The 25,279-nt window shown below is 51.0% G+C and overlaps 41 non-coding genes across 41 annotated transcripts; all 41 read left to right on the top strand.

The window, feature by feature from the left end:
- The first annotated feature begins 184 nt into the window (after positions 1–184).
- Positions 185–255, top strand: TRNAG-GCC (transfer RNA glycine (anticodon GCC)). Its single transcript has one exon. It is a non-coding gene; the product is annotated as a tRNA-Gly (tRNA).
- Positions 256–605: 350 nt separating this feature from the next.
- Positions 606–676, top strand: TRNAG-CCC (transfer RNA glycine (anticodon CCC)). Its single transcript has one exon. It is a non-coding gene; the product is annotated as a tRNA-Gly (tRNA).
- Positions 677–1,231: 555 nt separating this feature from the next.
- Positions 1,232–1,302, top strand: TRNAG-GCC (transfer RNA glycine (anticodon GCC)). The gene has a single exon. It is a non-coding gene; the product is annotated as a tRNA-Gly (tRNA).
- A 976-nt stretch (positions 1,303–2,278) lies between these two features.
- On the top strand, positions 2,279–2,349 carry TRNAG-GCC (transfer RNA glycine (anticodon GCC)). The gene has a single exon. It is a non-coding gene; the product is annotated as a tRNA-Gly (tRNA).
- A 350-nt stretch (positions 2,350–2,699) lies between these two features.
- Positions 2,700–2,770, top strand: TRNAG-CCC (transfer RNA glycine (anticodon CCC)). Its single transcript has one exon. It is a non-coding gene; the product is annotated as a tRNA-Gly (tRNA).
- Positions 2,771–3,335: 565 nt separating this feature from the next.
- Positions 3,336–3,406, top strand: TRNAG-GCC (transfer RNA glycine (anticodon GCC)). Its single transcript has one exon. It is a non-coding gene; the product is annotated as a tRNA-Gly (tRNA).
- A 350-nt stretch (positions 3,407–3,756) lies between these two features.
- Positions 3,757–3,827, top strand: TRNAG-CCC (transfer RNA glycine (anticodon CCC)). Its single transcript has one exon. It is a non-coding gene; the product is annotated as a tRNA-Gly (tRNA).
- A 555-nt stretch (positions 3,828–4,382) lies between these two features.
- Positions 4,383–4,453, top strand: TRNAG-GCC (transfer RNA glycine (anticodon GCC)). Its single transcript has one exon. It is a non-coding gene; the product is annotated as a tRNA-Gly (tRNA).
- A 945-nt stretch (positions 4,454–5,398) lies between these two features.
- TRNAG-GCC (transfer RNA glycine (anticodon GCC)) lies at positions 5,399–5,469 on the top strand. The gene has a single exon. It is a non-coding gene; the product is annotated as a tRNA-Gly (tRNA).
- A 350-nt stretch (positions 5,470–5,819) lies between these two features.
- Positions 5,820–5,890, top strand: TRNAG-CCC (transfer RNA glycine (anticodon CCC)). Its single transcript has one exon. It is a non-coding gene; the product is annotated as a tRNA-Gly (tRNA).
- A 555-nt stretch (positions 5,891–6,445) lies between these two features.
- TRNAG-GCC (transfer RNA glycine (anticodon GCC)) lies at positions 6,446–6,516 on the top strand. Its single transcript has one exon. It is a non-coding gene; the product is annotated as a tRNA-Gly (tRNA).
- A 350-nt stretch (positions 6,517–6,866) lies between these two features.
- Positions 6,867–6,937, top strand: TRNAG-CCC (transfer RNA glycine (anticodon CCC)). Its single transcript has one exon. It is a non-coding gene; the product is annotated as a tRNA-Gly (tRNA).
- Positions 6,938–7,492: 555 nt separating this feature from the next.
- TRNAG-GCC (transfer RNA glycine (anticodon GCC)) lies at positions 7,493–7,563 on the top strand. The gene has a single exon. It is a non-coding gene; the product is annotated as a tRNA-Gly (tRNA).
- Positions 7,564–7,913: 350 nt separating this feature from the next.
- TRNAG-CCC (transfer RNA glycine (anticodon CCC)) lies at positions 7,914–7,984 on the top strand. Its single transcript has one exon. It is a non-coding gene; the product is annotated as a tRNA-Gly (tRNA).
- A 555-nt stretch (positions 7,985–8,539) lies between these two features.
- TRNAG-GCC (transfer RNA glycine (anticodon GCC)) lies at positions 8,540–8,610 on the top strand. Its single transcript has one exon. It is a non-coding gene; the product is annotated as a tRNA-Gly (tRNA).
- Positions 8,611–8,960: 350 nt separating this feature from the next.
- Positions 8,961–9,031, top strand: TRNAG-CCC (transfer RNA glycine (anticodon CCC)). The gene has a single exon. It is a non-coding gene; the product is annotated as a tRNA-Gly (tRNA).
- A 565-nt stretch (positions 9,032–9,596) lies between these two features.
- Positions 9,597–9,667, top strand: TRNAG-GCC (transfer RNA glycine (anticodon GCC)). Its single transcript has one exon. It is a non-coding gene; the product is annotated as a tRNA-Gly (tRNA).
- A 350-nt stretch (positions 9,668–10,017) lies between these two features.
- TRNAG-CCC (transfer RNA glycine (anticodon CCC)) lies at positions 10,018–10,088 on the top strand. Its single transcript has one exon. It is a non-coding gene; the product is annotated as a tRNA-Gly (tRNA).
- Positions 10,089–10,643: 555 nt separating this feature from the next.
- TRNAG-GCC (transfer RNA glycine (anticodon GCC)) lies at positions 10,644–10,714 on the top strand. Its single transcript has one exon. It is a non-coding gene; the product is annotated as a tRNA-Gly (tRNA).
- A 350-nt stretch (positions 10,715–11,064) lies between these two features.
- TRNAG-CCC (transfer RNA glycine (anticodon CCC)) lies at positions 11,065–11,135 on the top strand. The gene has a single exon. It is a non-coding gene; the product is annotated as a tRNA-Gly (tRNA).
- A 555-nt stretch (positions 11,136–11,690) lies between these two features.
- Positions 11,691–11,761, top strand: TRNAG-GCC (transfer RNA glycine (anticodon GCC)). Its single transcript has one exon. It is a non-coding gene; the product is annotated as a tRNA-Gly (tRNA).
- A 350-nt stretch (positions 11,762–12,111) lies between these two features.
- Positions 12,112–12,182, top strand: TRNAG-CCC (transfer RNA glycine (anticodon CCC)). The gene has a single exon. It is a non-coding gene; the product is annotated as a tRNA-Gly (tRNA).
- Positions 12,183–13,784: 1,602 nt separating this feature from the next.
- Positions 13,785–13,855, top strand: TRNAG-GCC (transfer RNA glycine (anticodon GCC)). The gene has a single exon. It is a non-coding gene; the product is annotated as a tRNA-Gly (tRNA).
- Positions 13,856–14,205: 350 nt separating this feature from the next.
- TRNAG-CCC (transfer RNA glycine (anticodon CCC)) lies at positions 14,206–14,276 on the top strand. Its single transcript has one exon. It is a non-coding gene; the product is annotated as a tRNA-Gly (tRNA).
- A 565-nt stretch (positions 14,277–14,841) lies between these two features.
- On the top strand, positions 14,842–14,912 carry TRNAG-GCC (transfer RNA glycine (anticodon GCC)). The gene has a single exon. It is a non-coding gene; the product is annotated as a tRNA-Gly (tRNA).
- A 350-nt stretch (positions 14,913–15,262) lies between these two features.
- TRNAG-CCC (transfer RNA glycine (anticodon CCC)) lies at positions 15,263–15,333 on the top strand. The gene has a single exon. It is a non-coding gene; the product is annotated as a tRNA-Gly (tRNA).
- Positions 15,334–15,888: 555 nt separating this feature from the next.
- Positions 15,889–15,959, top strand: TRNAG-GCC (transfer RNA glycine (anticodon GCC)). Its single transcript has one exon. It is a non-coding gene; the product is annotated as a tRNA-Gly (tRNA).
- A 945-nt stretch (positions 15,960–16,904) lies between these two features.
- TRNAG-GCC (transfer RNA glycine (anticodon GCC)) lies at positions 16,905–16,975 on the top strand. The gene has a single exon. It is a non-coding gene; the product is annotated as a tRNA-Gly (tRNA).
- Positions 16,976–17,325: 350 nt separating this feature from the next.
- TRNAG-CCC (transfer RNA glycine (anticodon CCC)) lies at positions 17,326–17,396 on the top strand. Its single transcript has one exon. It is a non-coding gene; the product is annotated as a tRNA-Gly (tRNA).
- A 976-nt stretch (positions 17,397–18,372) lies between these two features.
- Positions 18,373–18,443, top strand: TRNAG-CCC (transfer RNA glycine (anticodon CCC)). Its single transcript has one exon. It is a non-coding gene; the product is annotated as a tRNA-Gly (tRNA).
- Positions 18,444–18,998: 555 nt separating this feature from the next.
- On the top strand, positions 18,999–19,069 carry TRNAG-GCC (transfer RNA glycine (anticodon GCC)). The gene has a single exon. It is a non-coding gene; the product is annotated as a tRNA-Gly (tRNA).
- A 350-nt stretch (positions 19,070–19,419) lies between these two features.
- On the top strand, positions 19,420–19,490 carry TRNAG-CCC (transfer RNA glycine (anticodon CCC)). Its single transcript has one exon. It is a non-coding gene; the product is annotated as a tRNA-Gly (tRNA).
- Positions 19,491–20,045: 555 nt separating this feature from the next.
- Positions 20,046–20,116, top strand: TRNAG-GCC (transfer RNA glycine (anticodon GCC)). Its single transcript has one exon. It is a non-coding gene; the product is annotated as a tRNA-Gly (tRNA).
- Positions 20,117–20,466: 350 nt separating this feature from the next.
- On the top strand, positions 20,467–20,537 carry TRNAG-CCC (transfer RNA glycine (anticodon CCC)). The gene has a single exon. It is a non-coding gene; the product is annotated as a tRNA-Gly (tRNA).
- A 565-nt stretch (positions 20,538–21,102) lies between these two features.
- On the top strand, positions 21,103–21,173 carry TRNAG-GCC (transfer RNA glycine (anticodon GCC)). Its single transcript has one exon. It is a non-coding gene; the product is annotated as a tRNA-Gly (tRNA).
- A 350-nt stretch (positions 21,174–21,523) lies between these two features.
- On the top strand, positions 21,524–21,594 carry TRNAG-CCC (transfer RNA glycine (anticodon CCC)). Its single transcript has one exon. It is a non-coding gene; the product is annotated as a tRNA-Gly (tRNA).
- A 555-nt stretch (positions 21,595–22,149) lies between these two features.
- On the top strand, positions 22,150–22,220 carry TRNAG-GCC (transfer RNA glycine (anticodon GCC)). Its single transcript has one exon. It is a non-coding gene; the product is annotated as a tRNA-Gly (tRNA).
- Positions 22,221–22,570: 350 nt separating this feature from the next.
- Positions 22,571–22,641, top strand: TRNAG-CCC (transfer RNA glycine (anticodon CCC)). Its single transcript has one exon. It is a non-coding gene; the product is annotated as a tRNA-Gly (tRNA).
- Positions 22,642–23,196: 555 nt separating this feature from the next.
- On the top strand, positions 23,197–23,267 carry TRNAG-GCC (transfer RNA glycine (anticodon GCC)). The gene has a single exon. It is a non-coding gene; the product is annotated as a tRNA-Gly (tRNA).
- A 350-nt stretch (positions 23,268–23,617) lies between these two features.
- On the top strand, positions 23,618–23,688 carry TRNAG-CCC (transfer RNA glycine (anticodon CCC)). Its single transcript has one exon. It is a non-coding gene; the product is annotated as a tRNA-Gly (tRNA).
- A 976-nt stretch (positions 23,689–24,664) lies between these two features.
- On the top strand, positions 24,665–24,735 carry TRNAG-CCC (transfer RNA glycine (anticodon CCC)). Its single transcript has one exon. It is a non-coding gene; the product is annotated as a tRNA-Gly (tRNA).
- Positions 24,736–25,279: the final 544 nt, after the last annotated feature.

Here is a 25,279-nt window from a genome sequence, read left to right as displayed (position 1 = left end):
TTTTCCTGTCTATAGAACCTGGCCGTTCGTGGCCAAGTGAGTGAGAAGGACTGCCAGGGCAGCGCAGCTCCCATTCACCCACCGGAGCTGGCGCCATCCTCATGTCACTGCAGTGCTCTGTTAAATCAGCTGCTCTGGGCTGCAATGGTCCAGAGCACTGTAGCGCCAGTGTGCAGCATGTAAGGCATTGGTGGTTCAGTGGTAGAATTCTCGCCTGCCACGCGGGAGGCCCGGGTTCGATTCCCGGCCAATGCATGAGCGTTTTGCACATGTACCTTTCGTTGACTTTGAAGCATCGTGAAAAGGAAGAGATCAAACAAAAAAACAAGCCTTGATTGCCTTGCTTGCCTTATTTCTGCTACTAGCGATCACTCTGCTGATCCCTTTTAGTAGAAGGGGCCGCTGCGCCTTGACTGGAAGCAGGGCAATCTCAGATTATGCAAACAGCTCATCGAGGCCCAGCTCGAGTAGGTGCCAGTCTCACACGTCTGCAAAGGCCTTCAATGAGGCTTTCAGCAGAAGTCAAGAGTTTACGAGTGACCATTCGCATGGAACTGGCAGGTGTGTTAAATCAAGCGCTCTACCGCAGTAATGCTGCTTGTCAAGCATTGGTAGTTCAGTGGTAGAATTCTCGCTTCCCAAGCGGGAGGCCCGGGTTCGATTCCCGGCCAATGCATGGCACTTTTGTAGACGTGTCTCTTGATATTTTAAAAGGCATGGGAAAAGAAAAATGGAAACGGTAGATAAGATGATTGCATTGCTTGTCTGTTTTCTGCGCAAAGAAAGCACTCTGCTGCCCTCTTTTAGCAGAAGATGGAACTGCAGTTTCAACTTAAGGCGGGAAACCTTCTATTATGCAAATAATTCCCAGAAGACCCCAGAAGCCCAGATTGAAAGGGTGTCAGCCTCGTGTGGCTGCAAAGATATCCCCTGAGTCCTGCAGTAGAAGTCTGGCTTTCCTGAGGCACGGTGCTCAGGGAACTGCACTCAGAGTAGCGACCCATACAAAGGCCACCCTCATCTACCAGTGTGCTTGCCTCTGTCCACTTTTCCTGTCTATAGAACCTGGCCGTTCGTGGCCAAGTGAGTGAGAAGGACTGCCAGGGCAGCGCAGCTCCCATTCACCCACCGGAGCTGGCGCCATCCTCATGTCACTGCAGTGCTCTGTTAAATCAGCTGCTCTGGGCTGCAATGGTCCAGAGCACTGTAGCGCCAGTGTGCAGCATGTAAGGCATTGGTGGTTCAGTGGTAGAATTCTCGCCTGCCACGCGGGAGGCCCGGGTTCGATTCCCGGCCAATGCATGAGCGTTTTGCACATGTACCTTTCGTTGACTTTGAAGCATCGTGAAAAGGAAGAGATCAAACAAAAAAACAAGCCTTGATTGCCTTGCTTGCCTTATTTCTGCTACTAGCGATCACTCTGCTGATCCCTTTTAGTAGAAGGGGCCGCTGCGCCTTGACTGGAAGCAGGGCAATCTCAGATTATGCAAACAGCTCATAGAGGCCCAGCCCGAGTAGGTGCCAGTCTCACACGTCTGCAAAGGCCTTCAATGAGGCTTTCAGCAGAAGTCAAGAGTTTACGAGTGACCATTCGCATGGAACTGGCAGGTGTGTTAAATCAAGCGCTCTACCGCAGTAATGCTGCTTGTCAAGCATTGGTAGTTCAGTGGTAGAATTCTAGCTTCCCAAGCGGGAGGCCCGGGTTCGATTCCCGGCCAATGCATGGCACTTTTGTAGACGTGTCTCTTGATATTTTAAAAGGCATGGGAAAAGAAAAATGGAAACGGTAGATAAGATGATTGCATTGCTTGTCTGTTTTCTGCGCAAAGAAAGCACTCTGCTGCCCTCTTTTAGCAGAAGATGGAACTGCAGTTTCAACTTAAGGCGGGAAACCTTCTATTATGCAAATAATTCCCAGAAGACCCCAGAAGCCCAGATTGAAAGGGTGTCAGCCTCGTGTGGCTGCAAAGATATCCCCTGAGTCCTGCAGTAGAAGTCTGGCTTTCCTGAGGCACGGTGCTCAGGGAACTGCACTCAGAGTAGCGACCCATACAAAGGCCACCCTCATCTACCAGTGTGCTTGCCTCTGTCCACTTTTCCTGTCTATAGAACCTGGCCGTTCGTGGCCAAGTGAGTGAGAAGGACTGCCAGGGCAGCGCAGCTCCCATTCACCCACCGGAGCTGGCGCCATCCTCATGTCACTGCAGTGCTCTGTTAAATCAGCTGCTCTGGGCTGCAATGGTCCAGAGCACTGTAGCGCCAGTGTGCAGCATGTAAGGCATTGGTGGTTCAGTGGTAGAATTCTCGCCTGCCACGCGGGAGGCCCGGGTTCGATTCCCGGCCAATGCATGAGCGTTTTGCACATGTACCTTTCGTTGACTTTGAAGCATCGTGAAAAGGAAGAGATCAAACAAAAAAACAAGCCTTGATTGCCTTGCTTGCCTTATTTCTGCTACTAGCGATCACTCTGCTGATCCCTTTTAGTAGAAGGGGCCGCTGCGCCTTGACTGGAAGCAGGGCAATCTCAGATTATGCAAACAGCTCATAGAGGCCCAGCTCGAGTAGGTGCCAGTCTCACACGTCTGCAAAGGCCTTCAATGAGGCTTTCAGCAGAAGTCAAGAGTTTACGAGTGACCATTCGCATGGAACTGGCAGGTGTGTTAAATCAAGCGCTCTACCGCAGTAATGCTGCTTGTCAAGCATTGGTAGTTCAGTGGTAGAATTCTCGCTTCCCAAGCGGGAGGCCCGGGTTCGATTCCCGGCCAATGCATGGCACTTTTGTAGACGTGTCTCTTGATATTTTAAAAGGCATGGGAAAAGAAAAATGGAAACGGTAGATAAGATGATTGCATTGCTTCTCTGTTTTCTGCGCAAAGAAAGCACTCTGCTGCCCTCTTTTAGCAGAAGATGGAACTGCAGTTTCAACTTAAGGCGGGAAACCTTCTATTATGCAAATAATTCCCAGAAGACCCCAGAAGCCCAGATTGAAAGGGTGTCAGCCTCGTGTGGCTGCAAAGATATCCACTGAGTCCTGCAGTAGAAGTCTGGCTTTCCTGAGGCACGGTGCTCAGGGAACTGCACTCTGAGTAGCGACCCATACAAAGGCCACCCTCATCTACCAGTGTGCTTGCCTCTGTCCACTTTTCCTGTCTATAGAACCTGGCCGTTCGTGGCCGTTCGTGGCCAAGTGAGTGAGAAGGACTGCCAGGGCAGCGCAGCTCCCATTCACCCACCGGAGCTGGCGCCATCCTCATGTCACTGCAGTGCTCTGTTAAATCAGCTGCTCTGGGCTGCAATGGTCCAGAGCACTGTAGCGCCAGTGTGCAGCATGAAAGGCATTGGTGGTTCAGTGGTAGAATTCTCGCCTGCCATGCGGGAGGCCCGGGTTCGATTCCCGGCCAATGCATGAGCATTTTGCACATGTACCTTTCGTTGACTTTGAAGCATCGTGAAAAGGAAGAGACCGAACAAAAAAACAAGCCTTGATTGCCTTGCTTGCCTTATTTCTGCTACTAGCGATCACTCTGCTGATCCCTTTTAGTAGAAGGGGCCGCTGCGCCTTGACTGGAAGCAGGGCAATCTCAGATTATGCAAAACGCTCATAGAGGCCCAGCCCGAGTAGGTGCCAGTCTCACACGTCTGCAAAGGCCTTCAATGAGGCTTTCAGCAGAAGTCAAGAGTTTACGAGTGACCATTCGCATGGAACTGGCAGGTGTGTTAAATCAAGCGCTCTACCGCAGTAATGCTGCTTGTCAGGCATTGGTAGTTCAGTGGTAGAATTCTCGCTTCCCAAGCGGGAGGCACGGGTTCGATTCCCGGCCAATGCATGGCACTTTTGTAGACGTGTCTCTTGATATTTTAAAAGGCATGGGAAAAGAAAAATGGAAACGGTAGATAAGATGATTGCATTTCTTGTCTGTTTTCTGCGCAAAGAAAGCACTCTGCTGCCCTCTTTTAGCAGAAGATGGAACTGCAGTTTCAACTTAAGGCGGGAAACCTTCTATTATGCAAATAATTCCCAGAAGACCCCAGAAGCCCAGATTGAAAGGGTGTCAGCCTCGTGTGGCTGCAAAGATATCCCCTGAGTCCTGCGGTAGAAGTCTGGCTTTCCTGAGGCACGGTGCTCAGGGAACTGCACTCAGAGTAGCGACCCATACAAAGGCCACCCTCATCTACCAGTGTGCTTGCCTCTGTCCACTTTTCCTGTCTATAGAACCTGGCCGTTCGTGGCCAAGTGAGTGAGAAGGACTGCCAGGGCAGCGCAGCTCCCATTCACCCACCGGAGCTGGCGCCATCCTCATGTCACTGCAGTGCTCTGTTAAATCAGCTGCTCTGGGCTGCAATGGTCCAGAGCACTGTAGCGCCAGTGTGCAGCATGAAAGGCATTGGTGGTTCAGTGGTAGAATTCTCGCCTGCCACGCGGGAGGCCCGGGTTCAATTCCCGGCCAATGCATGAGCGTTTTGCACATGTACCTTTCGTTGACTTTGAAGCATCGTGAAAAGGAAGAGACCGAACAAAAAAACAAGCCTTGATTGCCTTGCTTGCCTTATTTCTGCTACTAGCGATCACTCTGCTGATCCCTTTTAGTAGAAGGGGCCGCTGCGCCTTGACTGGAAGCAGGGCAATCTCAGATTATGCAAACAGCTCATAGAGGCCCAGCCCGAGTAGGTGCCAGTCTCACACGTCTGCAAAGGCCTTCAATGAGGCTTTCAGCAGAAGTCAAGAGTTTACGAGTGACCATTCGCATGGAACTGGCAGGTGTGTTAAATCAAGCGCTCTACCGCAGTAATGCTGCTTGTCAGCCGGAAGCGGGAGGCCCGGGTTCGATTCCCGGCCAATGCATGGCACTTTTGTAGACGTGTCTCTTGATATTTTAAAAGGCATGGGAAAAGAAAAATGGAAACGGTAGATAAGATGATTGCATTGCTTGTCTGTTTTCTGCGCAAAGAAAGCACTCTGCTGCCCTCTTTTAGCAGAAGATGGAACTGCAGTTTCAACTTAAGGCGGGAAACCTTCTATTATGCAAATAATTCCCAGAAGACCCCAGAAGCCCAGATTGAAAGGGTGTCAGCCTCGTGTGGCTGCAAAGATATCCCCTGAGTCCTGCAGTAGAAGTCTGGCTTTCCTGAGGCACGGTGCTCAGGGAACTGCACTCAGAGTAGCAACCCATACAAAGGCCACCCTCATCTACCAGTGTGCTTGCCTCTGTCCACTTTTCCTGTCTATAGAACCTGGCCGTTCGTGGCCAAGTGAGTGAGAAGGACTGCCAGGGCAGCGCAGCTCCCATTCACCCACCGGAGCTGGTGCCATCCTCATGTCACTGCAGTGCTCTGTTAAATCAGCTGCTCTGGGCTGCAATGGTCCAGAGCACTGTAGCGCCAGTGTGCAGCATGTAAGGCATTGGTGGTTCAGTGGTAGAATTCTCGCCTGCCACGCGGGAGGCCCGGGTTCGATTCCCGGCCAATGCATGAGCGTTTTGCACATGTACCTTTCGTTGACTTTGAAGCATCGTGAAAAGGAAGAGATCAAACAAAAAAACAAGCCTTGATTGCCTTGCTTGCCTTATTTCTGCTACTAGCGATCACTCTGCTGATCCCTTTTAGTAGAAGGGGCCGCTGCGCCTTGACTGGAAGCAGGGCAATCTCAGATTATGCAAACAGCTCATAGAGGCCCAGCTCGAGTAGGTGCCAGTCTCACACGTCTGCAAAGGCCTTCAATGAGGCTTTCAGCAGAAGTCAAGAGTTTACGAGTGACCATTCGCATGGAACTGGCAGGTGTGTTAAATCAAGCACTCTACCGCAGTAATGCTGCTTGTCAAGCATTGGTAGTTCAGTGGTAGAATTCTCGCTTCCCAAGCGGGAGGCCCGGGTTCGATTCCCGGCCAATGCATGGCACTTTTGTAGACGTGTCTCTTGATATTTTAAAAGGCATGGGAAAAGAAAAATGGAAACGGTAGATAAGATGATTGCATTGCTTGTCTGTTTTCTGCGCAAAGAAAGCACTCTGCTGCCCTCTTTTAGCAGAAGATGGAACTGCAGTTTCAACTTAAGGCGGGAAACCTTCTATTATGCAAATAATTCCCAGAAGACCCCAGAAGCCCAGATTGAAAGGGTGTCAGCCTCGTGTGGCTGCAAAGATATCCCCTGAGTCCTGCAGTAGAAGTCTGGCTTTCCTGAGGCACGGTGCTCAGGGAACTGCACTCAGAGTAGCGACCCATACAAAGGCCACCCTCATCTACCAGTGTGCTTGCCTCTGTCCACTTTTCCTGTCTATAGAACCTGGCCGTTCGTGGCCAAGTGAGTGAGAAGGACTGCCAGGGCAGCGCAGCTCCCATTCACCCACCGGAGCTGGCGCCATCCTCATGTCACTGCAGTGCTCTGTTAAATCAGCTGCTCTGGGCTGCAATGGTCCAGAGCACTGTAGCGCCAGTTTGCAGCATGTAAGGCATTGGTGGTTCAGTGGTAGAATTCTCGCCTGCCACGCGGGAGGCCCGGGTTCGATTCCCGGCCAATGCATGAGCGTTTTGCACATGTACCTTTCGTTGACTTTGAAGCATCGTGAAAAGGAAGAGATCAAACAAAAAAACAAGCCTTGATTGCCTTGCTTGCCTTATTTCTGCTACTAGCGATCACTCTGCTGATCCCTTTTAGTAGAAGGGGCCGCTGCGCCTTGACTGGAAGCAGGGCAATCTCAGATTATGCAAACAGCTCATAGAGGCCCAGCTCGAGTAGGTGCCAGTCTCACACGTCTGCAAAGGCCTTCAATGAGGCTTTCAGCAGAAGTCAAGAGTTTACGAGTGACCATTCGCATGGAACTGGCAGGTGTGTTAAATCAAGCGCTCTACCGCAGTAATGCTGCTTGTCAAGCATTGGTAGTTCAGTGGTAGAATTCTCGCTTCCCAAGCGGGAGGCCCGGGTTCGATTCCCGGCCAATGCATGGCACTTTTGTAGACGTGTCTCTTGATATTTTAAAAGGCATGGGAAAAGAAAAATGGAAACGGTAGATAAGATGATTGCATTGCTTGTCTGTTTTCTGCGCAAAGAAAGCACTCTGCTGCCCTCTTTTAGCAGAAGATGGAACTGCAGTTTCAACTTAAGGCGGGAAACCTTCTATTATGCAAATAATTCCCAGAAGACCCCAGAAGCCCAGATTGAAAGGGTGTCAGCCTCGTGTGGCTGCAAAGATATCCCCTGAGTCCTGCAGTAGAAGTCTGGCTTTCCTGAGGCACGGTGCTCAGGGAACTGCACTCAGAGTAGCGACCCATACAAAGGCCACCCTCATCTACCAGTGTGCTTGCCTCTGTCCACTTTTCCTGTCTATAGAACCTGGCCGTTCGTGGCCAAGTGAGTGAGAAGGACTGCCAGGGCAGCGCAGCTCCCATTCACCCACCGGAGCTGGCGCCATCCTCATGTCACTGCAGTGCTCTGTTAAATCAGCTGCTCTGGGCTGCAATGGTCCAGAGCACTGTAGCGCCAGTGTGCAGCATGTAAGGCATTGGTGGTTCAGTGGTAGAATTCTCGCCTGCCACGCGGGAGGCCCGGGTTCGATTCCCGGCCAATGCATGAGCGTTTTGCACATGTACCTTTCGTTGACTTTGAAGCATCGTGAAAAGGAAGAGATCAAACAAAAAAACAAGCCTTGATTGCCTTGCTTGCCTTATTTCTGCTACTAGCGATCACTCTGCTGATCCCTTTTAGTAGAAGGGGCCGCTGCGCCTTGACTGGAAGCAGGGCAATCTCAGATTATGCAAACAGCTCATAGAGGCCCAGCCCGAGTAGGTGCCAGTCTCACACGTCTGCAAAGGCCTTCAATGAGGCTTTCAGCAGAAGTCAAGAGTTTACGAGTGACCATTCGCATGGAACTGGCAGGTGTGTTAAATCAAGCGCTCTACCGCAGTAATGCTGCTTGTCAAGCATTGGTAGTTCAGTGGTAGAATTCTCGCTTCCCAAGCGGGAGGCCCGGGTTCGATTCCCGGCCAATGCATGGCACTTTTGTAGACGTGTCTCTTGATATTTTAAAAGGCATGGGAAAAGAAAAATGGAAACGGTAGATAAGATGATTGCATTGCTTGTCTGTTTTCTGCGCAAAGAAAGCACTCTGCTGCCCTCTTTTAGCAGAAGATGGAACTGCAGTTTCAACTTAAGGCGGGAAACCTTCTATTATGCAAATAATTCCCAGAAGACCCCAGAAGCCCAGATTGAAAGGGTGTCAGCCTCGTGTGGCTGCAAAGATATCCCCTGAGTCCTGCAGTAGAAGTCTGGCTTTCCTGAGGCACGGTGCTCAGGGAACTGCACTCAGAGTAGCGACCCATACAAAGGCCACCCTCATCTACCAGTGTGCTTGCCTCTGTCCACTTTTCCTGTCTATAGAACCTGGCCGTTCGTGGCCAAGTGAGTGAGAAGGACTGCCAGGGCAGCGCAGCTCCCATTCACCCACCGGAGCTGGCGCCATCCTCATGTCACTGCAGTGCTCTGTTAAATCAGCTGCTCTGGGCTGCAATGGTCCAGAGCACTGTAGCGCCAGTGTGCAGCATGTAAGGCATTGGTGGTTCAGTGGTAGAATTCTCGCCTGCCACGCGGGAGGCCCGGGTTCGATTCCCGGCCAATGCATGAGCGTTTTGCACATGTACCTTTCGTTGACTTTGAAGCATCGTGAAAAGGAAGAGATCAAACAAAAAAACAAGCCTTGATTGCCTTGCTTGCCTTATTTCTGCTACTAGCGATCACTCTGCTGATCCCTTTTAGTAGAAGGGGCCGCTGCGCCTTGACTGGAAGCAGGGCAATCTCAGATTATGCAAACAGCTCATAGAGGCCCAGCTCGAGTAGGTGCCAGTCTCACACGTCTGCAAAGGCCTTCAATGAGGCTTTCAGCAGAAGTCAAGAGTTTACGAGTGACCATTCGCATGGAACTGGCAGGTGTGTTAAATCAAGCGCTCTACCGCAGTAATGCTGCTTGTCAAGCATTGGTAGTTCAGTGGTAGAATTCTCGCTTCCCAAGCGGGAGGCCCGGGTTCGATTCCCGGCCAATGCATGGCACTTTTGTAGACGTGTCTCTTGATATTTTAAAAGGCATGGGAAAAGAAAAATGGAAACGGTAGATAAGATGATTGCATTGCTTCTCTGTTTTCTGCGCAAAGAAAGCACTCTGCTGCCCTCTTTTAGCAGAAGATGGAACTGCAGTTTCAACTTAAGGTGGGAAACCTTCTATTATGCAAATAATTCCCAGAAGACCCCAGAAGCCCAGATTGAAAGGGTGTCAGCCTCGTGTGGCTGCAAAGATATCCACTGAGTCCTGCAGTAGAAGTCTGGCTTTCCTGAGGCACGGTGCTCAGGGAACTGCACTCTGAGTAGCGACCCATACAAAGGCCACCCTCATCTACCAGTGTGCTTGCCTCTGTCCACTTTTCCTGTCTATAGAACCTGGCCGTTCGTGGCCGTTCGTGGCCAAGTGAGTGAGAAGGACTGCCAGGGCAGCGCAGCTCCCATTCACCCACCGGAGCTGGCGCCATCCTCATGTCACTGCAGTGCTCTGTTAAATCAGCTGCTCTGGGCTGCAATGGTCCAGAGCACTGTAGCGCCAGTGTGCAGCATGAAAGGCATTGGTGGTTCAGTGGTAGAATTCTCGCCTGCCATGCGGGAGGCCCGGGTTCGATTCCCGGCCAATGCATGAGCGTTTTGCACATGTACCTTTCGTTGACTTTGAAGCATCGTGAAAAGGAAGAGACCGAACAAAAAAACAAGCCTTGATTGCCTTGCTTGCCTTATTTCTGCTACTAGCGATCAGTCTGCTGATCCCTTTTAGTAGAAGGGGCCGCTGCGCCTTGACTGGAAGCAGGGCAATCTCAGATTATGCAAAACGCTCATAGAGGCCCAGCCCGAGTAGGTGCCAGTCTCACACGTCTGCAAAGGCCTTCAATGAGGCTTTCAGCAGAAGTCAAGAGTTTACGAGTGACCATTCGCATGGAACTGGCAGGTGTGTTAAATCAAGCGCTCTACCGCAGTAATGCTGCTTGTCAGGCATTGGTAGTTCAGTGGTAGAATTCTCGCTTCCCAAGCGGGAGGCCCGGGTTCGATTCCCGGCCAATGCATGGCACTTTTGTAGACGTGTCTCTTGATATTTTAAAAGGCATGGGAAAAGAAAAATGGAAACGGTAGATAAGATGATTGCATTTCTTGTCTGTTTTCTGCGCAAAGAAAGCACTCTGCTGCCCTCTTTTAGCAGAAGATGGAACTGCAGTTTCAACTTAAGGCGGGAAACCTTCTATTATGCAAATAATTCCCAGAAGACCCCAGAAGCCCAGATTGAAAGGGTGTCAGCCTCGTGTGGCTGCAAAGATATCCCCTGAGTCCTGCGGTAGAAGTCTGGCTTTCCTGAGGCACGGTGCTCAGGGAACTGCACTCAGAGTAGCGACCCATACAAAGGCCACCCTCATCTACCAGTGTGCTTGCCTCTGTCCACTTTTCCTGTCTATAGAACCTGGCCGTTCGTGGCCAAGTGAGTGAGAAGGACTGCCAGGGCAGCGCAGCTCCCATTCACCCACCGGAGCTGGCGCCATCCTCATGTCACTGCAGTGCTCTGTTAAATCAGCTGCTCTGGGCTGCAATGGTCCAGAGCACTGTAGCGCCAGTGTGCAGCATGAAAGGCATTGGTGGTTCAGTGGTAGAATTCTCGCCTGCCACGCGGGAGGCCCGGGTTCGATTCCCGGCCAATGCATGAGCGTTTTGCACATGTACCTTTCGTTGACTTTGAAGCATCGTGAAAAGGAAGAGACCGAACAAAAAAACAAGCCTTGATTGCCTTGCTTGCCTTATTTCTGCTACTAGCGATCACTCTGCTGATCCCTTTTAGTAGAAGGGGCCGCTGCGCCTTGACTGGAAGCAGGGCAATCTCAGATTATGCAAACAGCTCATAGAGGCCCAGCCCGAGTAGGTGCCAGTCTCACACGTCTGCAAAGGCCTTCAATGAGGCTTTCAGCAGAAGTCAAGAGTTTACGAGTGACCATTCGCATGGAACTGGCAGGTGTGTTAAATCAAGCGCTCTACCGCAGTAATGCTGCTTGTCAAGCATTGGTAGTTCAGTGGTAGAATTCTCGCTTCCCAAGCGGGAGGCCCGGGTTCGATTCCCGGCCAATGCATGGCACTTTTGTAGACGTGTCTCTTGATATTTTAAAAGGCATGGGAAAAGAAAAATGGAAACGGTAGATAAGATGATTGCATTGCTTGTCTGTTTTCTGCGCAAAGAAAGCACTCTGCTGCCCTCTTTTAGCAGAAGATGGAACTGCAGTTTCAACTTAAGGCGGGAAACCTTCTATTATGCAAATAATTCCCAGAAGACCCCAGAAGCCCAGATTGAAAGGGTGTCAGCCTCGTGTGGCTGCAAAGATATCCCCTGAGTCCTGCAGTAGAAGTCTGGCTTTCCTGAGGCACGGTGCTCAGGGAACTGCACTCAGAGTAGCGACCCATACAAAGGCCACCCTCATCTACCAGTGTGCTTGCCTCTGTCCACTTTTCCTGTCTATAGAACCTGGCCGTTCGTGGCCAAGTGAGTGAGAAGGACTGCCAGGGCAGCGCAGCTCCCATTCACCCACCGGAGCTGGCGCCATCCTCATGTCACTGCAGTGCTCTGTTAAATCAGCTGCTCTGGGCTGCAATGGTCCAGAGCACTGTAGCGCCAGTGTGCAGCATGTAAGGCATTGGTGGTTCAGTGGTAGAATTCTCGCCTGCCACGCGGGAGGCCCGGGTTCGATTCCCGGCCAATGCATGAGCGTTTTGCACATGTACCTTTCGTTGACTTTGAAGCATCGTGAAAAGGAAGAGATCAAACAAAAAAACAAGCCTTGATTGCCTTGCTTGCCTTATTTCTGCTACTAGCGATCACTCTGCTGATCCCTTTTAGTAGAAGGGGCCGCTGCGCCTTGACTGGAAGCAGGGCAATCTCAGATTATGCAAACAGCTCATCGAGGCCCAGCTCGAGTAGGTGCCAGTCTCACACGTCTGCAAAGGCCTTCAATGAGGCTTTCAGCAGAAGTCAAGAGTTTACGAGTGACCATTCGCATGGAACTGGCAGGTGTGTTAAATCAAGCGCTCTACCGCAGTAATGCTGCTTGTCAAGCATTGGTAGTTCAGTGGTAGAATTCTCGCTTCCCAAGCGGGAGGCCCGGGTTCGATTCCCGGCCAATGCATGGCACTTTTGTAGACGTGTCTCTTGATATTTTAAAAGGCATGGGAAAAGAAAAATGGAAACGGTAGATAAGATGATTGCATTGCTTGTCTGTTTTCTGCGCAAAGAAAGCACTCTGCTGCCCTCTTTTAGCAGAAGATGGAACTGCAGTTTCAACTTAAGGCGGGAAACCTTCTATTATGCAAATAATTCCCAGAAGACCCCAGAAGCCCAGATTGAAAGGGTGTCAGCCTCGTGTGGCTGCAAAGATATCCCCTGAGTCCTGCAGTAGAAGTCTGGCTTTCCTGAGGCACGGTGCTCAGGGAACTGCACTCAGAGTAGCGACCCATACAAAGGCCACCCTCATCTACCAGTGTGCTTGCCTCTGTCCACTTTTCCTGTCTATAGAACCTGGCCGTTCGTGGCCAAGTGAGTGAGAAGGACTGCCAGGGCAGCGCAGCTCCCATTCACCCACCGGAGCTGGCGCCATCCTCATGTCACTGCAGTGCTCTGTTAAATCAGCTGCTCTGGGCTGCAATGGTCCAGAGCACTGTAGCGCCAGTGTGCAGCATGTAAGGCATTGGTGGTTCAGTGGTAGAATTCTCTCCTGCCACGCGGGAGGCCCGGGTTCGATTCCCGGCCAATGCATGAGCGTTTTGCACATGTACCTTTCGTTGACTTTGAAGCATCGTGAAAAGGAAGAGATCAAACAAAAAAACAAGCCTTGATTGCCTTGCTTGCCTTATTTCTGCTACTAGCGATCACTCTGCTGATCCCTTTTAGTAGAAGGGGCCGCTGCGCCTTGACTGGAAGCAGGGCAATCTCAGATTATGCAAACAGCTCATAGAGGCCCAGCCCGAGTAGGTGCCAGTCTCACACGTCTGCAAAGGCCTTCAATGAGGCTTTCAGCAGAAGTCAAGAGTTTACGAGTGACCATTCGCATGGCACTGGCAGGTGTGTTAAATCAAGCGCTCTACCGCAGTAATGCTGCTTGTCAAGCATTGGTAGTTCAGTGGTAGAATTCTAGCTTCCCAAGCGGGAGGCCCGGGTTCGATTCCCGGCCAATGCATGGCACTTTTGTAGACGTGTCTCTTGATATTTTAAAAGGCATGGGAAAAGAAAAATGGAAACGGTAGATAAGATGATTGCATTGCTTGTCTGTTTTCTGCGCAAAGAAAGCACTCTGCTGCCCTCTTTTAGCAGAAGATGGAACTGCAGTTTCAACTTAAGGCGGGAAACCTTCTATTATGCAAATAATTCCCAGAAGACCCCAGAAGCCCAGATTGAAAGGGTGTCAGCCTCGTGTGGCTGCAAAGATATCCCCTGAGTCCTGCAGTAGAAGTCTGGCTTTCCTGAGGCACGGTGCTCAGGGAACTGCACTCAGAGTAGCGACCCATACAAAGGCCACCCTCATCTACCAGTGTGCTTGCCTCTGTCCACTTTTCCTGTCTATAGAACCTGGCCGTTCGTGGCCAAGTGAGTGAGAAGGACTGCCAGGGCAGCGCAGCTCCCATTCACCCACCGGAGCTGGCGCCATCCTCATGTCACTGCAGTGCTCTGTTAAATCAGCTGCTCTGGGCTGCAATGGTCCAGAGCACTGTAGCGCCAGTGTGCAGCATGTAAGGCATTGGTGGTTCAGTGGTAGAATTCTCGCCTGCCACGCGGGAGGCCCGGGTTCGATTCCCGGCCAATGCATGAGCGTTTTGCACATGTACCTTTCGTTGACTTTGAAGCATCGTGAAAAGGAAGAGATCAAACAAAAAAACAAGCCTTGATTGCCTTGCTTGCCTTATTTCTGCTACTAGCGATCACTCTGCTGATCCCTTTTAGTAGAAGGGGCCGCTGCGCCTTGACTGGAAGCAGGGCAATCTCAGATTATGCAAACAGCTCATAGAGGCCCAGCTCGAGTAGGTGCCAGTCTCACACGTCTGCAAAGGCCTTCAATGAGGCTTTCAGCAGAAGTCAAGAGTTTACGAGTGACCATTCGCATGGAACTGGCAGGTGTGTTAAATCAAGCGCTCTACCGCAGTAATGCTGCTTGTCAAGCATTGGTAGTTCAGTGGTAGAATTCTCGCTTCCCAAGCGGGAGGCCCGGGTTCGATTCCCGGCCAATGCATGGCACTTTTGTAGACGTGTCTCTTGATATTTTAAAAGGCATGGGAAAAGAAAAATGGAAACGGTAGATAAGATGATTGCATTGCTTCTCTGTTTTCTGCGCAAAGAAAGCACTCTGCTGCCCTCTTTTAGCAGAAGATGGAACTGCAGTTTCAACTTAAGGCGGGAAACCTTCTATTATGCAAATAATTCCCAGAAGACCCCAGAAGCCCAGATTGAAAGGGTGTCAGCCTCGTGTGGCTGCAAAGATATCCACTGAGTCCTGCAGTAGAAGTCTGGCTTTCCTGAGGCACGGTGCTCAGGGAACTGCACTCTGAGTAGCGACCCATACAAAGGCCACCCTCATCTACCAGTGTGCTTGCCTCTGTCCACTTTTCCTGTCTATAGAACCTGGCCGTTCGTGGCCGTTCGTGGCCAAGTGAGTGAGAAGGACTGCCAGGGCAGCGCAGCTCCCATTCACCCACCGGAGCTGGCGCCATCCTCATGTCACTGCAGTGCTCTGTTAAATCAGCTGCTCTGGGCTGCAATGGTCCAGAGCACTGTAGCGCCAGTGTGCAGCATGAAAGGCATTGGTGGTTCAGTGGTAGAATTCTCGCCTGCCATGCGGGAGGCCCGGGTTCGATTCCCGGCCAATGCATGAGCATTTTGCACATGTACCTTTCGTTGACTTTGAAGCATCGTGAAAAGGAAGAGACCGAACAAAAAAACAAGCCTTGATTGCCTTGCTTGCCTTATTTCTGCTACTAGCGATCACTCTGCTGATCCCTTTTAGTAGAAGGGGCCGCTGCGCCTTGACTGGAAGCAGGGCAATCTCAGATTATGCAAAACGCTCATAGAGGCCCAGCCCGAGTAGGTGCCAGTCTCACACGTCTGCAAAGGCCTTCAATGAGGCTTTCAGCAGAAGTCAAGAGTTTACGAGTGACCATTCGCATGGAACTGGCAGGTGTGTTAAATCAAGCGCTCTACCGCAGTAATGCTGCTTGTCAGGCATTGGTAGTTCAGTGGTAGAATTCTCGCTTCCCAAGCGGGAGGCACGGGTTCGATTCCCGGCCAATGCATGGCACTTTTGTAGACGTGTCTCTTGATATTTTAAAAGGCATGGGAAAAGAAAAATGGAAACGGTAGATAAGATGATTGCATTTCTTGTCTGTTTTCTGCGCAAAGAAAGCACTCTGCTGCCCTCTTTTAGCAGAAGATGGAACTGCAGTTTCAACTTAAGGCGGGAAACCTTCTATTATGCAAATAATTCCCAGAAGACCCCAGAAGCCCAGATTGAAAGGGTGTCAGCCTCGTGTGGCTGCAAAGATATCCCCTGAGTCCTGCGGTAGAAGTCTGGCTTTCCTGAGGCACGGTGCTCAGGGAACTGCACTCAGAGTAGCGACCCATACAAAGGCCACCCTCATCTACCAGTGTGCTTGCCTCTGTCCACTTTTCCTGTCTATAGAACCTGGCCGTTCGTGGCCAAGTGAGTGAGAAGGACTGCCAGGGCAGCGCAGCTCCCATTCACCCACCGGAGCTGGCGCCATCCTCATGTCACTGCAATGCTCTGTTAAATCAGCTGCTCTGGGCTGCAATGGTCCAGAGCACTGTAGCGCCAGTGTGCAGCATGAAAGGCATTGGTGGTTCAGTGGTAGAATTCTCGCCTGCCACGCGGGAGGCCCGGGTTCAATTCCCGGCCAATGCATGAGCGTTTTGCACATGTACCTTTCGTTGACTTTGAAGCATCGTGAAAAGGAAGAGACCGAACAAAAAAACAAGCCTTGATTGCCTTGCTTGCCTTATTTCTGCTACTAGCGATCACTCTGCTGATCCCTTTTAGTAGAAGGGGCCGCTGCGCCTTGACTGGAAGCAGGGCAATCTCAGATTATGCAAACAGCTCATAGAGGCCCAGCCCGAGTAGGTGCCAGTCTCACACGTCTGCAAAGGCCTTCAATGAGGCTTTCAGCAGAAGTCAAGAGTTTACGAGTGACCATTCGCATGGAACTGGCAGGTGTGTTAAATCAAGCGCTCTACCGCAGTAATGCTGCTTGTCAGCCGGAAGCGGGAGGCCCGGGTTCGATTCCCGGCCAATGCATGGCACTTTTGTAGACGTGTCTCTTGATATTTTAAAAGGCATGGGAAAAGAAAAATGGAAACGGTAGATAAGATGATTGCATTGCTTGTCTGTTTTCTGCGCAAAGAAAGCACTCTGCTGCCCTCTTTTAGCAGAAGATGGAACTGCAGTTTCAACTTAAGGCGGGAAACCTTCTATTATGCAAATAATTCCCAGAAGACCCCAGAAGCCCAGATTGAAAGGGTGTCAGCCTCGTGTGGCTGCAAAGATATCCCCTGAGTCCTGCAGTAGAAGTCTGGCTTTCCTGAGGCACGGTGCTCAGGGAACTGCACTCAGAGTAGCAACCCATACAAAGGCCACCCTCATCTACCAGTGTGCTTGCCTCTGTCCACTTTTCCTGTCTATAGAACCTGGCCGTTCGTGGCCAAGTGAGTGAGAAGGACTGCCAGGGCAGCGCAGCTCCCATTCACCCACCGGAGCTGGTGCCATCCTCATGTCACTGCAGTGCTCTGTTAAATCAGCTGCTCTGGGCTGCAATGGTCCAGAGCACTGTAGCGCCAGTGTGCAGCATGTAAGGCATTGGTGGTTCAGTGGTAGAATTCTCGCCTGCCACGCGGGAGGCCCGGGTTCGATTCCCGGCCAATGCATGAGCGTTTTGCACATGTACCTTTCGTTGACTTTGAAGCATCGTGAAAAGGAAGAGATCAAACAAAAAAACAAGCCTTGATTGCCTTGCTTGCCTTATTTCTGCTACTAGCGATCACTCTGCTGATCCCTTTTAGTAGAAGGGGCCGCTGCGCCTTGACTGGAAGCAGGGCAATCTCAGATTATGCAAACAGCTCATAGAGGCCCAGCTCGAGTAGGTGCCAGTCTCACACGTCTGCAAAGGCCTTCAATGAGGCTTTCAGCAGAAGTCAAGAGTTTACGAGTGACCATTCGCATGGAACTGGCAGGTGTGTTAAATCAAGCACTCTACCGCAGTAATGCTGCTTGTCAAGCATTGGTAGTTCAGTGGTAGAATTCTCGCTTCCCAAGCGGGAGGCCCGGGTTCGATTCCCGGCCAATGCATGGCACTTTTGTAGACGTGTCTCTTGATATTTTAAAAGGCATGGGAAAAGAAAAATGGAAACGGTAGATAAGATGATTGCATTGCTTGTCTGTTTTCTGCGCAAAGAAAGCACTCTGCTGCCCTCTTTTAGCAGAAGATGGAACTGCAGTTTCAACTTAAGGCGGGAAACCTTCTATTATGCAAATAATTCCCAGAAGACCCCAGAAGCCCAGATTGAAAGGGTGTCAGCCTCGTGTGGCTGCAAAGATATCCCCTGAGTCCTGCAGTAGAAGTCTGGCTTTCCTGAGGCACGGTGCTCAGGGAACTGCACTCAGAGTAGCGACCCATACAAAGGCCACCCTCATCTACCAGTGTGCTTGCCTCTGTCCACTTTTCCTGTCTATAGAACCTGGCCGTTCGTGGCCAAGTGAGTGAGAAGGACTGCCAGGGCAGCGCAGCTCCCATTCACCCACCGGAGCTGGCGCCATCCTCATGTCACTGCAGTGCTCTGTTAAATCAGCTGCTCTGGGCTGCAATGGTCCAGAGCACTGTAGCGCCAGTTTGCAGCATGTAAGGCATTGGTGGTTCAGTGGTAGAATTCTCGCCTGCCACGCGGGAGGCCCGGGTTTGATTCCCGGCCAATGCATGAGCGTTTTGCACATGTACCTTTCGTTGACTTTGAAGCATCGTGAAAAGGAAGAGATCAAACAAAAAAACAAGCCTTGATTGCCTTGCTTGCCTTATTTCTGCTACTAGCGATCACTCTGCTGATCCCTTTTAGTAGAAGGGGCCGCTGCGCCTTGACTGGAAGCAGGGCAATCTCAGATTATGCAAACAGCTCATAGAGGCCCAGCTCGAGTAGGTGCCAGTCTCACACGTCTGCAAAGGCCTTCAATGAGGCTTTCAGCAGAAGTCAAGAGTTTACGAGTGACCATTCGCATGGAACTGGCAGGTGTGTTAAATCAAGCGCTCTACCGCAGTAATGCTGCTTGTCAAGCATTGGTAGTTCAGTGGTAGAATTCTCGCTTCCCAAGCGGGAGGCCCGGGTTCGATTCCCGGCCAATGCATGGCACTTTTGTAGACGTGTCTCTTGATATTTTAAAAGGCATGGGAAAAGAAAAATGGAAACGGTAGATAAGATGATTGCATTGCTTGTCTGTTTTCTGCGCAAAGAAAGCACTCTGCTGCCCTCTTTTAGCAGAAGATGGAACTGCAGTTTCAACTTAAGGCGGGAAACCTTCTATTATGCAAATAATTCCCAGAAGACCCCAGAAGCCCAGATTGAAAGGGTGTCAGCCTCGTGTGGCTGCAAAGATATCCCCTGAGTCCTGCAGTAGAAGTCTGGCTTTCCTGAGGCACGGTGCTCAGGGAACTGCACTCAGAGTAGCGACCCATACAAAGGCCACCCTCATCTACCAGTGTGCTTGCCTCTGTCCACTTTTCCTGTCTATAGAACCTGGCCGTTCGTGGCCAAGTGAGTGAGAAGGACTGCCAGGGCAGCGCAGCTCCCATTCACCCACCGGAGCTGGCGCCATCCTCATGTCACTGCAGTGCTCTGTTAAATCAGCTGCTCTGGGCTGCAATGGTCCAGAGCACTGTAGCGCCAGTGTGCAGCATGTAAGGCATTGGTGGTTCAGTGGTAGAATTCTCGCCTGCCACGCGGGAGGCCCGGGTTCGATTCCCGGCCAATGCATGAGCGTTTTGCACATGTACCTTTCGTTGACTTTGAAGCATCGTGAAAAGGAAGAGATCAAACAAAAAAACAAGCCTTGATTGCCTTGCTTGCCTTATTTCTGCTACTAGCGATCACTCTGCTGATCCCTTTTAGTAGAAGGGGCCGCTGCGCCTTGACTGGAAGCAGGGCAATCTCAGATTATGCAAACAGCTCATAGAGGCCCAGCCCGAGTAGGTGCCAGTCTCACACGTCTGCAAAGGCCTTCAATGAGGCTTTCAGCAGAAGTCAAGAGTTTACGAGTGACCATTCGCATGGAACTGGCAGGTGTGTTAAATCAAGCGCTCTACCGCAGTAATGCTGCTTGTCAAGCATTGGTAGTTCAGTGGTAGAATTCTCGCTTCCCAAGCGGGAGGCCCGGGTTCGATTCCCGGCCAATGCATGGCACTTTTGTAGACGTGTCTCTTGATATTTTAAAAGGCATGGGAAAAGAAAAATGGAAACGGTAGATAAGATGATTGCATTGCTTGTCTGTTTTCTGCGCAAAGAAAGCACTCTGCTGCCCTCTTTTAGCAGAAGATGGAACTGCAGTTTCAACTTAAGGCGGGAAACCTTCTATTATGCAAATAATTCCCAGAAGACCCCAGAAGCCCAGATTGAAAGGGTGTCAGCCTCGTGTGGCTGCAAAGATATCCCCTGAGTCCTGCAGTAGAAGTCTGGCTTTCCTGAGGCACGGTGCTCAGGGAACTGCACTCAGAGTAGCGACCCATACAAAGGCCACCCTCATCTACCAGTGTGCTTGCCTCTGTCCACTTTTCCTGTCTATAGAACCTGGCCGTTCGTGGCCAAGTGAGTGAGAAGGACTGCCAGGGCAGCGCAGCTCCCATTCACCCACCGGAGCTGGCGCCATCCTCATGTCACTGCAGTGCTCTGTTAAATCAGCTGCTCTGGGCTGCAATGGTCCAGAGCACTGTAGCGCCAGTGTGCAGCATGTAAGGCATTGGTGGTTCAGTGGTAGAATTCTCGCCTGCCACGCGGGAGGCCCGGGTTCGATTCCCGGCCAATGCATGAGCGTTTTGCACATGTACCTTTCGTTGACTTTGAAGCATCGTGAAAAGGAAGAGATCAAACAAAAAAACAAGCCTTGATTGCCTTGCTTGCCTTATTTCTGCTACTAGCGATCACTCTGCTGATCCCTTTTAGTAGAAGGGGCCGCTGCGCCTTGACTGGAAGCAGGGCAATCTCAGATTATGCAAACAGCTCATAGAGGCCCAGCTCGAGTAGGTGCCAGTCTCACACGTCTGCAAAGGCCTTCAATGAGGCTTTCAGCAGAAGTCAAGAGTTTACGAGTGACCATTCGCATGGAACTGGCAGGTGTGTTAAATCAAGCGCTCTACCGCAGTAATGCTGCTTGTCAAGCATTGGTAGTTCAGTGGTAGAATTCTCGCTTCCCAAGCGGGAGGCCCGGGTTCGATTCCCGGCCAATGCATGGCACTTTTGTAGACGTGTCTCTTGATATTTTAAAAGGCATGGGAAAAGAAAAATGGAAACGGTAGATAAGATGATTGCATTGCTTCTCTGTTTTCTGCGCAAAGAAAGCACTCTGCTGCCCTCTTTTAGCAGAAGATGGAACTGCAGTTTCAACTTAAGGCGGGAAACCTTCTATTATGCAAATAATTCCCAGAAGACCCCAGAAGCCCAGATTGAAAGGGTGTCAGCCTCGTGTGGCTGCAAACATATCCACTGAGTCCTGCAGTAGAAGTCTGGCTTTCCTGAGGCACGGTGCTCAGGGAACTGCACTCTGAGTAGCGACCCATACAAAGGCCACCCTCATCTACCAGTGTGCTTGCCTCTGTCCACTTTTCCTGTCTATAGAACCTGGCCGTTCGTGGCCGTTCGTGGCCAAGTGAGTGAGAAGGACTGCCAGGGCAGCGCAGCTCCCATTCACCCACCGGAGCTGGCGCCATCCTCATGTCACTGCAGTGCTCTGTTAAATCAGCTGCTCTGGGCTGCAATGGTCCAGAGCACTGTAGCGCCAGTGTGCAGCATGAAAGGCATTGGTGGTTCAGTGGTAGAATTCTCGCCTGCCATGCGGGAGGCCCGGGTTCGATTCCCGGCCAATGCATGAGCGTTTTGCACATGTACCTTTCGTTGACTTTGAAGCATCGTGAAAAGGAAGAGACCGAACAAAAAAACAAGCCTTGATTGCCTTGCTTGCCTTATTTCTGCTACTAGCGATCAGTCTGCTGATCCCTTTTAGTAGAAGGGGCCGCTGCGCCTTGACTGGAAGCAGGGCAATCTCAGATTATGCAAAACGCTCATAGAGGCCCAGCCCGAGTAGGTGCCAGTCTCACACGTCTGCAAAGGCCTTCAATGAGGCTTTCAGCAGAAGTCAAGAGTTTACGAGTGACCATTCGCATGGAACTGGCAGGTGTGTTAAATCAAGCGCTCTACCGCAGTAATGCTGCTTGTCAAGCATTGGTAGTTCAGTGGTAGAATTCTCGCTTCCCAAGCGGGAGGCCCGGGTTCGATTCCCGGCCAATGCATGGCAATTTTGTAGACGTGTCTCTTGATATTTTAAAAGGCATGGGAAAAGAAAAATGGAAACGGTAGATAAGATGATTGCATTTCTTGTCTGTTTTCTGCGCAAAGAAAGCACTCTGCTGCCCTCTTTTAGCAGAAGATGGAACTGCAGTTTCAACTTAAGGCGGGAAACCTTCTATTATGCAAATAATTCCCAGAAGACCCCAGAAGCCCAGATTGAAAGGGTGTCAGCCTCGTGTGGCTGCAAAGATATCCCCTGAGTCCTGCGGTAGAAGTCTGGCTTTCCTGAGGCACGGTGCTCAGGGAACTGCACTCAGAGTAGCGACCCATACAAAGGCCACCCTCATCTACCAGTGTGCTTGCCTCTGTCCACTTTTCCTGTCTATAGAACCTGGCCGTTCGTGGCCAAGTGAGTGAGAAGGACTGCCAGGGCAGCGCAGCTCCCATTCACCCACCGGAGCTGGCGCCATCCTCATGTCACTGCAGTGCTCTGTTAAATCAGCTGCTCTGGGCTGCAATGGTCCAGAGCACTGTAGCGCCAGTGTGCAGCATGAAAGGCATTGGTGGTTCAGTGGTAGAATTCTCGCCTGCCACGCGGGAGGCCCGGGTTCGATTCCCGGCCAATGCATGAGCGTTTTGCACATGTACCTTTCGTTGACTTTGAAGCATCGTGAAAAGGAAGAGACCGAACAAAAAAACATGCCTTGATTGCCTTGCTTGCCTTATTTCTGCTACTAGCGATCACTCTGCTGATCCCTTTTAGTAGAAGGGGCCGCTGCGCCTTGACTGGAAGCAGGGCAATCTCAGATTATGCAAACAGCTCATAGAGGCCCAGCCCGAGTAGGTGCCAGTCTCACACGTCTGCAAAGGCCTTCAATGAGGCTTTCAGCAGAAGTCAAGAGTTTACGAGTGACCATTCGCATGGAACTGGCAGGTGTGTTAAATCAAGCGCTCTACCGCAGTAATGCTGCTTGTCAAGCATTGGTAGTTCAGTGGTAGAATTCTCGCTTCCCAAGCGGGAGGCCCGGGTTCGATTCCCGGCCAATGCATGGCACTTTTGTAGACGTGTCTCTTGATATTTTAAAAGGCATGGGAAAAGAAAAATGGAAACGGTAGATAAGATGATTGCATTGCTTGTCTGTTTTCTGCGCAAAGAAAGCACTCTGCTGCCCTCTTTTAGCAGAAGATGGAACTGCAGTTTCAACTTAAGGCGGGAAACCTTCTATTATGCAAATAATTCCCAGAAGACCCCAGAAGCCCAGATTGAAAGGGTGTCAGCCTCGTGTGGCTGCAAAGATATCCCCTGAGTCCTGCAGTAGAAGTCTGGCTTTCCTGAGGCACGGTGCTCAGGGAACTGCACTCAGAGTAGCGACCCATACAAAGGCCACCCTCATCTACCAGTGTGCTTGCCTCTGTCCACTTTTCCTGTCTATAGAACCTGGCCGTTCGTGGCCAAGTGAGTGAGAAGGACTGCCAGGGCAGCGCAGCTCCCATTCACCCACCGGAGCTGGCGCCATCCTCATGTCACTGCAGTGCTCTGTTAAATCAGCTGCTCTGGGCTGCAATGGTCCAGAGCACTGTAGCGCCAGTGTGCAGCATGTAAGGCATTGGTGGTTCAGTGGTAGAATTCTCGCCTGCCACGCGGGAGGCCCGGGTTCGATTCCCGGCCAATGCATGAGCGTTTTGCACATGTACCTTTCGTTGACTTTGAAGCATCGTGAAAAGGAAGAGATCAAACAAAAAAACAAGCCTTGATTGCCTTGCTTGCCTTATTTCTGCTACTAGCGATCACTCTGCTGATCCCTTTTAGTAGAAGGGGCCGCTGCGCCTTGACTGGAAGCAGGGCAATCTCAGATTATGCAAACAGCTCATAGAGGCCCAGCTCGAGTAGGTGCCAGTCTCACACGTCTGCAAAGGCCTTCAATGAGGCTTTCAGCAGAAGTCAAGAGTTTACGAGTGACCATTCGCATGGAACTGGCAGGTGTGTTAAATCAAGCGCTCTACCGCAGTAATGCTGCTTGTCAAGCATTGGTAGTTCAGTGGTAGAATTCTCGCTTCCCACGCGGGAGGCCCGGGTTCGATTCCCGGCCAATGCATGGCACTTTTGTAGACGTGTCTCTTGATATTTTAAAAGGCATGGGAAAAGAAAAATGGAAACGGTAGATAAGATGATTGCATTGCTTGTCTGTTTTCTGCGCAAAGAAAGCACTCTGCTGCCCTCTTTTAGCAGAAGATGGAACTGCAGTTTCAACTTAAGGCGGGAAACCTTCTATTATGCAAATAATTCCCAGAAGACCCCAGAAGCCCAGATTGAAAGGGTGTCAGCCTCGTGTGGCTGCAAAGATATCCACTGAGTCCTGCAGTAGAAGTCTGGCTTTCCTGAGGCACGGTGCTCAGGGAACTGCACTCAGAGTAGCGACCCATACAAAGGCCACCCTCATCTACCAGTGTGCTTGCCTCTGTCCACTTTTCCTGTCTATAGAACCTGGCCGTTCGTGGCCAAGTGAGTGAGAAGGACTGCCAGGGCAGCGCAGCTCCCATTCACCCACCGGAGCTGGCGCCATCCTCATGTCACTGCAGTGCTCTGTTAAATCAGCTGCTCTGGGCTGCAATGGTCCAGAGCACTGTAGCGCCAGTGTGCAGCATGTAAGGCATTGGTGGTTCAGTGGTAGAATTCTCACCTGCCATGCGGGAGGCCCGGGTTCGATTCCCGGCCAATGCATGAGCCTTTTGCACATGTACCTTTCGTTGACTTTGAAGCATCGTGAAAAGGAAGAGATCAAACAAAAAAACAAGCCTTGATTGCCTTGCTTGCCTTATTTCTGCTACTAGCGATCACTCTGCTGATCCCTTTTAGTAGAAGGGGCCGCTGCGCCTTGACTGGAAGCAGGGCAATCTCAGATTATGCAAACAGCTCATAGAGGCCCAGCTCGAGTAGGTGCCAGTCTCACACGTCTGCAAAGGCCTTCAATGAGGCTTTCAGCAGAAGTCAAGAGTTTACGAGTGACCATTCGCATGGAACTGGCAGGTGTGTTAAATCAAGCGCTCTACCGCAGTAATGCTGCTTGTCAAGCATTGGTAGTTCAGTGGTAGAATTCTCGCTTCCCAAGCGGGAGGCCCGGGTTCGATTCCCGGCCAATGCATGGCACTTTTGTAGACGTGTCTCTTGATATTTTAAAAGGCATGGGAAAAGAAAAATGGAAACGGTAGATAAGATGATTGCATTGCTTCTCTGTTTTCTGCGCAAAGAAAGCACTCTGCTGCCCTCTTTTAGCAGAAGATGGAACTGCAGTTTCAACTTAAGGCGGGAAACCTTCTATTATGCAAATAATTCCCAGAAGACCCCAGAAGCCCAGATTGAAAGGGTGTCAGCCTCGTGTGGCTGCAAAGATATCCACTGAGTCCTGCAGTAGAAGTCTGGCTTTCCTGAGGCACGGTGCTCAGGGAACTGCACTCTGAGTAGCGACCCATACAAAGGCCACCCTCATCTACCAGTGTGCTTGCCTCTGTCCACTTTTCCTGTCTATAGAACCTGGCCGTTCGTGGCCGTTCGTGGCCAAGTGAGTGAGAAGGACTGCCAGGGCAGCGCAGCTCCCATTCACCCACCGGAGCTGGCGCCATCCTCATGTCACTGCAGTGCTCTGTTAAATCAGCTGCTCTGGGCTGCAATGGTCCAGAGCACTGTAG

Source organism: Ambystoma mexicanum, chromosome 1p (genome assembly GCF_040938575.1).
Source record: "Ambystoma mexicanum isolate Mex_15411 chromosome 1p, UKY_AmexF1_1, whole genome shotgun sequence".
Taxonomy (NCBI): Eukaryota; Metazoa; Chordata; class Amphibia; order Caudata; family Ambystomatidae; genus Ambystoma; species Ambystoma mexicanum.
The sequence above is the reverse complement of the archived record's forward strand: the minus strand, read 5'-3'. Positions and strand labels throughout refer to the sequence as shown.